The sequence below is a fragment of the Sciurus carolinensis genome, unplaced genomic scaffold (assembly GCF_902686445.1).
Source record: "Sciurus carolinensis unplaced genomic scaffold, mSciCar1.2, whole genome shotgun sequence".
NCBI classification, from domain to species: Eukaryota; Metazoa; Chordata; class Mammalia; order Rodentia; family Sciuridae; genus Sciurus; species Sciurus carolinensis.
Window position 1 is genome coordinate 51,214 of NW_025920376.1, and position 9,542 is coordinate 60,755.

A 9,542-nucleotide genomic window follows, 5' to 3' on the forward strand; every position below is an offset into this window, starting at 1 on the left:
TCATTCCAATACTTCTCAAAGTATTCTATGAAATAGAAGAGGAGGGAACTCTCCCAAACTCATTCTATGAAGCCAATATCACCCTGATACCTAAACCAGACAGAGACACATTGAGGAAAGAAAATTTTAGACCAATATCCTTAATGAACATCGATGCAAAAATTCTCAACAAAATTTTAGCAAATTGTATACAAAACATATTAAAAAGATAGTGCACCATGATCAAGTGGGTTTCATCCCAGGGAAGCAAGGTTGGTTCAACATGAGGAAATCAATAAATGTCATTCACTATATCAACAGACTTAAAGTCAAGAATCATATGATTATTTCGATAGATGCAGAAAAAGCATTTGATAAAATACAGCACCCCTTCATGCTCAAAACACTAGAAAAAATAGGGATAGTGGGAACATTCCTTAACATTGTAAAGGCCATCTACGCTAAGCCCATGGCTAATATCATTCTAAATGGTGAAAAACTGAAATCTGGAACAAGGCAAGGATGTCCTCTTTCACCAATTCTCTTCAACATCATTCTTGAAACTCTAGCCAGAGCAATTAGACAGACCAAAGAAATTAAAAGGATATGAATAGGAAAAGAAGAACTCAAACTATCCCTATTTGCTGATGATATGACTCTATACTTAGAGGAACCAGGAAATTCCACCAAAAAACTTTTAGATCTCATAAGTGAATTCAGTAAAGTAGTGGGATATAAGATCAATGCACAGAAATCTAAGGCATTTTTATACATAAGTGATGAATCTTCAGAAAGAGAATTTAGGAAAACTACCCCATTCACAATAGCTTCGAAAAAAATAAAATACTTGGGAATCAATCTAACAAAAGAGGTGAAAGACCTCTACAATGAGAACTACAGAACACTAAAGAAAGAAATTAAAGAACACCTTAGAAGATGGAAAGATCTCCCATGTTCTTGGATAAGCAGAATTAATATTGTCAAAATGGCCATACTACCTAAAGTGCTATACAGATTCAATGCAATTCCATTTAAAATCCCAATGACGTACCTTACAGAAATAGAGCAAGAAATCATGGAATTCATCTGGAAGAATAAGAAACCCAGAATAGCTAAAGCAGTCCTTAGCAGGAAAAATGAAGCAGGGGCTATCGCAATACCAGATCTTCAACTCTACTACAAAACAATAGTAACAAAAACGGCATGGTATTAGTACCAAAATAGACAGATAGATCAATGGTACAGAATAGAGGACACGGACACAAACCCAAATAAATACAATTTTCTCATACTAGACAAAGGGGCCAAAAATATGCAATGGAGAAAAGATAGCCTCTTCAACAAATGGTGCTGGGAGAATTGGAAATCCATATGCAACAGAATGAAACTAAACCCATATCTCTCACCATGCACAAAACTCAACTCAAAATGGATCAAGGACCTCCGAATCAGACCAGAGACCCTGTATCTTATAGAAGAAAAAGTAGGTCCAGATCTTCAACATGTTGGCTTAGGACCAGACTTCCTCAACAGGACTCCCATAGCACAAGAAATAAAAGCAAGCATCAACAACTGGGATAGATTCAAACTAAAAAGCTTTCTCTCAGCAAAGAAACTATCAGCAATGCAAAGAAAGAGCCTAGAGAGTGGGAGAAAATCTTTGCCACTCATACTTCAGATAGAGCACTAATCTCCAGAATCTATAAAGAACTCAAAAAACTCTACACCAAGATTACAAATAACCCAATTGACAAATGGGATCAGGAAATGAACAGACACTTCACAGAAGAAGATCTACAAGCAATCAACAAACATATGGAAAAATGTTCAACATCTCTAGTAATAAGAGAAATGCAAATCAAAACCACCCTAAGATTCCATCTCACCCCAATTAGAATGGCGATTATCAAGAATACAAGCAACAACAGGTGTTGGCGAGGATGTGGGGAGAAAGGTACACTCATACATTGCTGGTGGGGCTGCAAATTAGTGCAGCCACTCTGGAAAGCAGTATGGAGACTCCGTAGAAAACTTGGAATGGAACCACCATTTGACCCAGCTATCCCACTCCTTGGCCTATACCCAAAGGACTTAAAATCAGCATACTACAGAGATACAGCCACATCAATGTTCATAGCTGCTTAGTTCACAATAGCCAGATTGTGGAACCAACCTAGATGTCCTTCAACTTATGAATGGATAAAGAAATTGTGGTATATATATATATACAATGGAATATTACTCAGCCATAAAGAATGATAAAATTATGGCATTTGCAGGCAAATGGATGAAACTGGGGAATATCATGCTAAGTGAGATAAGCCAATCTCAAAAAACCAATGGACGAATGATATTACTAATAAGTGGATAATGACACATAAAGGGGGGTGGGAGGGGTTAGTGTTAGGGTTAGAGTTAGGGTTAGGGAGGGGGCAAGAATGGAGGAAGGAAGGACTGTATAGAAGGAAAAGAGGGGTGGGAGGGGTGGGTGGGATGGGGAAAAAAAAATAACAGAATGAATCAAACAACATTACCCTATGTAAATTTATGATTACACAAATGGTATGCCTTTACACCGTGTACAAACAGAGAAACAACATGTATCCCATTTGTGTACAATAAAAAAAAAAGAATGGACCTTTTAAAAAAATCTAAACTCCATTGAATTATAGCTCAAATGTTTTGATCCAATCAACAATACTGTTATACCAACAAAAAGCATTTGAAACAGAATGCTACCTCTCAAAGGTAAACAATATATATACATATATAACTTTTTAAAAAACCCACAAAAACTCAATGTTAAACAAGTTAGATACCTGAGTTGCTTTAACTCATAAGATTGTGTGACGTTTTTCATACACATTATGGCAATGTGATCAGCAGACCAAATGCAGAGAAGCTGGCAGGGCCTGAGGTTGTGGAGGCTGCTAGAAGACAGATTTAAAAGCTTTGAAGATGCTGGGCCTAACTGGGAACAAATCCAAAATTTTACTCTTGATTATGAGGTGAGGAAATAAAGTCTAAACATTATTCCTACATAATCCCTTTCCTAAATCAAAATTGTTTTCTCCAAGAGTCACATGGTTCCATGTGTTTCCTGAGTCACTTCATGGCCCTGCTCTAATTGTTCAGAGCTACCTCTGCCCTTCCAGGAGAGGGCAGCCCCAGTGAGGTCCAATAATGCTGCCTCCATTCCTTCTTGACTTGAATTCACCGGGCAGGACACACACAGCATTGGTTTCTGCTTCAGAAGATGAGCTTGGCCAGTTTGGGAGGGAGTCACAGGAAACCACCTATTCAGTTAAAATAATTCTACAAACCAACTTCACACCTTTGGGGTTCTTTACAAATTTTACCATCTTTCATCCCACATCCCCAATTATTGGTGAGGGGGTGGGATGCTGTAGGAATGTATCACCACTAACATGGAATAATGGGACCATTTTTCCCTTCTGAAGGAAGCTGTAGGATACCACTCCTTTCGAAGAATTCTGTGGGCCACAATGTTAGAGAGAGGCAATAAAGAAAAATGGCCCCAGGGCTGGGACTGGGTTAAACCCCACTCCAGTTTTCAAGTTGGATTTCCTGAATCACATCTTCAAGTGATTCAGAAACAACATCAGACTTGGATGTCACATTTCTTGTTGTGGACACCTTGCTTGCTATAACCATCCAAGTGAAAAACCATGAGTAAAGGAAGCCGGATGCCTGCATGGTGGGCCTGAGGCTTAAAGAGGTGTCTCTGCAAAGAGCACCCAGTTTCTTGGAGCTCTGTCCTTGGTGACAAGACAATCATGGGGGAGGGAGCCTGGAGATCAGTAGGAAGGAACAGATGGCACTCACAAGACCTTATTTGACATATTCCTGGGGTCTTCTCAAAGGGAAGTAACCATTTAAACACAAGCATTCTGTTATATCCAAAGGTGCTTTCTAGGTCCTCTTGAGTCGATGAAGCAGGTTTGAGAATATCTCAACTTTAGAGGCCAAGCAAGACTGGAACTTGAATGATGACCACAGGATTCTCTGAAAACCAGCTGTCCAAGAGCCCAGCAGCTCCTTCACCCATTACCATCCCATGAGAATGGACCTGCTCCCCTTGGAGGTCTCCAACTCTGATCCATGATGTCAGGCATTGGCCTGCAGTGCTTCTTTGGGAGGACAGCATTGGAGGATAGAATGGAGGAGTAAAAAACATAACATTTTACTTGGATCCAAGGCAGAAAGTTGGAAAAAATTATTCTCAATAATCTATAAAATTAAAAAGTTAATCCAGGCAAGATCAAATGCAGCAAGGCTGAAGTGTCTGACCTCTTCTCCTTGATGGTATCAAAGTATCCTGCTCTGAGCTACCTTTGTGCTGGGCCTATCAGGTGCCTCTTTAATTGAAGGTACTTGAGAACTGAGCAGGGTTGGGAAGGTGGCCAGTGTAAGCAATGAAATTTCCAAAAACAAAGTTCAAATAAACCCACAAAGTCACAAGGTACCAAAGGGAACACTTTTGTAATCTGAGTCAAATGAGGAAAAAGATCAGGGAAAAGCAGAAGGTGAGGTTATATCCTGTGAACATATGCATACACAGCACATTCCTCTCTTCCCCAGCTAAAGTTGCTCTCAGTGTCACAGGCTGCAGTCTCAACACTAAAACCTTCTAGGCCCCCCATTCTTTTCCATACTCTCCAATCTATCCACAATATATTCTTTCCCTCTCTAATCCCCGATCCCATATCCAGCTCTCTGACTCTGGCTGAAGGTAGAAGAAAACTACCTCAGGATGTTGGACATACACTCATGTAAGCATTTGTAGTACTACTCAGGGTTCACAGTTGAGATCTCGGCCCCTGCCCCATGCTTCACCATTTTGACAGTGTGCAGTTTTCTTATTAGAAATGGTGTGAGGATCATATGGTGTGAGGATGTCAATGATGGCCATGCAATAAACCTCTTTCTTAGAGGCACTTTCATGACTTTTCATGGCATAGACATCAACAGAGGGGTCAAACTCCCCAGGAACTAAGAATCAGGGAAAGCTGAGGAAGTTGCCAGGGCTGTCTGGAGGTGTGCCATAGGACCAGAGCAGGTTGCTTCCCCAGACTCCATCATTCTCATATTCCTTGACCTCTGCCTGCCCCTCCACATCCATTTCCTCCTGCTCAGCCCAGTTCACATTGTAGATGCCCACCAGCAGGCTGTAGTTTATGATCTTCAACTGGCCAAGAACTCAACATCCTGCTTCGGTTTCTTCTGGAAGTTCTTTTTACTCTCCTCTCCCACATGCAGCTTCTGTCCTTCATTGAGAAAGTCATTGACTTTGAATGTTGGTAAGTTCTTGGCCTTCTCTTTGTCACTTGCTTCTCTGGCAACAGAAGAACTCTTGAGGTCATACATGCAGTGTATAGTGAGATGATGAATAAACACATTCCTCGTGACCACCATGTAGGTTTCCATGCCATCCACAGTCAGGCAGTAAGTTCCCAGGAACTGTGCCAAAAGGGTGTTACCTTGACATTCCACTAGGAACTGGTGGTATTTCTTTAAGATGTTGTTGAGGATTTGATCTCAGTCAAATCCTCACTTGACACAGTTTTGATGACAAGGCGTCAGTCATAGGTGGTAAGGAAATGTGTACCACACTGGCCCTGGCTGTCACTGTTGATGGGGGCACTGCATATCACTGAGTTCTGGTAATACTGATTAAATGTAGACAAGAAGATGGAAAAATAGGAAGGCATTACTAAAACTACAAAAATCTAAACAGGAAGTACAGGATACTGGATTTGAGTTTTTTCTTTCCATACATTTTGAGAGTTCAGAAGGAAGGAGAAAATGGGGCTTCTAAAGACCATTACTACTTTCATGCAGGAAAATCACACATGGAGTTGTGATTCTGTCCTAATGATTGCTCCAATCATCACCAAAAAAAGGGTTTCAGGCCATGATTGAAGACACCATGGAGGGCTCCTGTGATGCCCAGGATCTCAGTTACTCATTCATTCCCCATTAGACTGACCAGAAGTAACTGAAGAATGAATTGTCCCAGGGAGGTCTCAGGCATGCACACTCCAAAGGCTATACAGGGCAGGCCTCATCCACCATAACCAGTTCCATCAACAACCAGTCCAACTTCTTCCAAAAAACTTCTCTCACCAATCTTAACATTTACACTGCATAGTCACTAGTTTTTGGCTTTAAGGGTGCCTAGCATTCTCCCTATAAATTTTCCAGCACCTGCTTGCCAAAGCAAGCTGGACCTCATGAGCATAGTAGCAGAAACCTAGAAGTGAATATTATCAATCATGAAGTCCAGAGACAAAGACAGAACCAAACTGTCAATACTACCCCCATCTTACTTTCTATTTGCTAAATTGGACAATTCTTATGCAAGGGACCTGACTGGACAGAGTTTCAGACCCTGCCTTCTAGGTCTGGGCATACTTAGCCTACTGAGTGATAGTAGAAGACTTCAAAACCAGGGATGAATGACAGTTTCTTACTAGTGGGCACTCATTGTTTTCCATGTCAAATAATTTTTCAAACTACAAGTTGATGATGATATACACAGTGAATATACTGAATGGTACAGAATTTTATTCTCAAAAGTGGTTACAAAATTAAAATTAACCTGATAGGCACTTTGTCAGAATAAAAAAGATATTGAGTTTTACAAAATGTACACAGTAATCAAAACCCCAGTCAGTAAAATAGGGCAATAAAAATGTAACAGGTGACTGTTGTATAAATACAATGACTTGTGATATTGAGTCACACATTAGCATGAAATACTGGTGATAGCTGAAAAAATCAAACCTTCTTTAACCTCAATTTTAGTTCCTATTTTATGGTGATAGCTCAAAGTAGCATATCACAGAAATGTAACATATGGTTTACATGACCAAGGAATTGTAAAATTCTGCAGCCAGGGAGAATGGATTTCTCTTAGTTTATTATGCAGTTCTCTGAAACCAAATTACTATAATGTAGGGTCAATAATGTGAATACTCATTTAATAGTAAATGACAAATATGAAGTGTGTGTCTGGCTTCAGGTACAATTTTAATAAAGTTTAAACTTTTATACACAGTAGTCAAATATATAAAAAGACAGAACATTTGAAAAGTCACTTGTTACTTAGACCAGGAGAAAGTACACTTTGCACTGTTGAGAAGAAGAAAATATAGCATCCTTTCAAAGAAGGTTGCTTGGGCAAGGTGGTATCTGTATGACAAAAATACAATTGTGCCCTTTCCTCATACATAAATCATTTTCAGAGGTAATATCTACTTAAACATTAAAGCAAAATATAAAACATTCAAGTTGTTATAGGCAAGGGAGTTGCAGGGGGGGGTCTGGTGGTACACAACTGTAATACTAGCCAGTTTGGCTAATGCAGGAAGACTACAATTTCAAGGCCAGCTTGAACAACTGAGTGAGACCAAGTCTCCAAATTAAATTTTGGAGATGACTGGAATAAACATCAATGGTAAGCCACACTGGGCTTCAATCTCAAGGAAGAAATACAGGTACTCCGTTTCAGAGTTACACAATACCTGCTAAAAATATTCATAAATGGGTCAATATAAAAATAAAAATTTATTTCTCAAGTGATATCATTAGAGGTTACAAAGAGAAGTGACAGAGTGGAAGAAACTAATTACTTCACACATGACTAAACACTTAATAAAAAGGAAAAAATAGATACCCCAAATGAAAATTAGCCAACAGACTTGAATAACCACTATATTCAGGAGACATATGTGTGACTGATAATCAAAAAAGCTCATATTCTTTAGAAACTGAAGAAATAAACATCTACTCATGTTTAAGGTTGAAATATTAAGATATATAAGACAACTGAAAAAATATTTACCCTCCAATGAATAGGAAAATCTGGGGTATACTTAGGAAGAATAACTGCCCTGGGCAATTTGCCATCTAATTGGGACCAACTCCCCAAGAGTCTGTGCTAACTTGGGTAAACTAAGAACAGGACCAAACCAATACCAGTTCCAAATTTTACTGTGGTTTTCATCTAAAGTGATACAGAGCTGAGAAAAGAAGTTTTAGTCCATATATGTATCATTTATCAAAATGCACAAATATTCTCTACTTGCCGTATCTATTTCCTGCCACTCCAACATTTGACACGGCTCTGTTGGAGTAGAGGATCTGACATTGACATGGTCTGTTGGAAGAAAGGACTCAACACCTGACACCGTTCTGTTGATCGTCCTCCCTCTTGGGGGCCACAGGTGTGGCATGTCTCCATGTGTAGTTGCTTTGTAATATTAATAATCAATATATCATTAGAAACTTACTAGAAAAACATTGGGAAGCTTTTACTGTATTGGGACACAAAATAGTGCACAATGAAAATTTAGCAGTAATACATAGATAAAATATATGAAAATAAGCAATTGTAGCTGTGCTTCACTTAAAAGGAGCTTGTGATTGCTTTAGTATAATAATAGATGGATAAAGAGGCATTCCTCTCAGCTTGGATGCAGTGTTTAGCCTTTGTTGCTTTCTTAGTTTCAATAGTTGATTCTAAAGATACTTTACATAATAAAAACCTTTAGATTAGTCATAAATATAATTTGTGCTTTTCCTATGTTTAGTCTAATTCTTTGAGAATCAGAATAAGATTGTAGTCTGCCATTATATGAAATAGAATACACTAAATATTAGCTATCGGTAGATTTCTTTGCCCTTCAATAATAGTAAAAACTTCTCACTGTTAAATGGTGGGGGTAGTTTCTCAGAAAATCTAGTGATGTGTTTGTTCTAAAGGTTGAAGGCTGGCAGATCATGGTGCCCTCAGTTTACCTAGGAGACAAGGTTGTTTTCATTTAGCTGGGAGATGAGGTTGTTTTAATCTAGCTGGGAAATAAGGTTGTTTTGGTCTGGGCTGTCATACAGAGAAAATGTGTACTTTGAGAAGAAGCATAGATTGCACTTTTGAAGGTTATTCTTATTTTAAACTAAATATAAAATGATATAATCATTACTGAAGAAAAATATCTATAAAAAGGCTGGCAGAAAAAATAAAGATAGATTCAGCCTCAGAACACTTGGTGTCTCTGTGTGCTGTTTCTCCACCATGCTGACACCTCCCATCTACCTAGGACTCCCGACCCCTCCTAGGACTGGGCCCCAGCATCTACTGCCATGTATAACTTATTAGAACAAATTAAAAAATCAAAAATATTTTAAAAAGAAAAATAAGAAGTTGATACAGTACGGTGACTTGCTTTGACCAACAAACCATGAACAGATGATGTATGCTACTCCCCATAATATCAAGAGAGAGTAGATCATTCCATACAGTAGTTTTCCTGTCTCCATGTGGGAAAGAGCTATGCTCAGTTGGAATTCTGTCAGATTGGGTGCCCGAGTGACCACAGTAAGTGCAGCCTCCTCCCAACACATGCTGAAAAATTAGTGTGACCAAGAAATCAGCCTTGGTTGTATTAAGTCTTAAGGATATAAATTGGAGTTGTCCTGATTTCTGAAATGTTGCCTATGATGGTTAATCTATTTTTCCTCTGAGAGTTTCAAAATTTCTT

The 9,542-nt window shown here is 38.9% G+C and overlaps 1 pseudogene; it reads right to left on the minus strand.

Annotated features, from left to right (window-relative positions):
* Positions 1 to 4,788: 4,788 nt before the first annotated feature.
* LOC124975661 (phosphatidylinositol 5-phosphate 4-kinase type-2 beta-like) lies at positions 4,789 to 5,711 on the minus strand (annotated as a pseudogene).
* Positions 5,712 to 9,542: the final 3,831 nt, after the last annotated feature.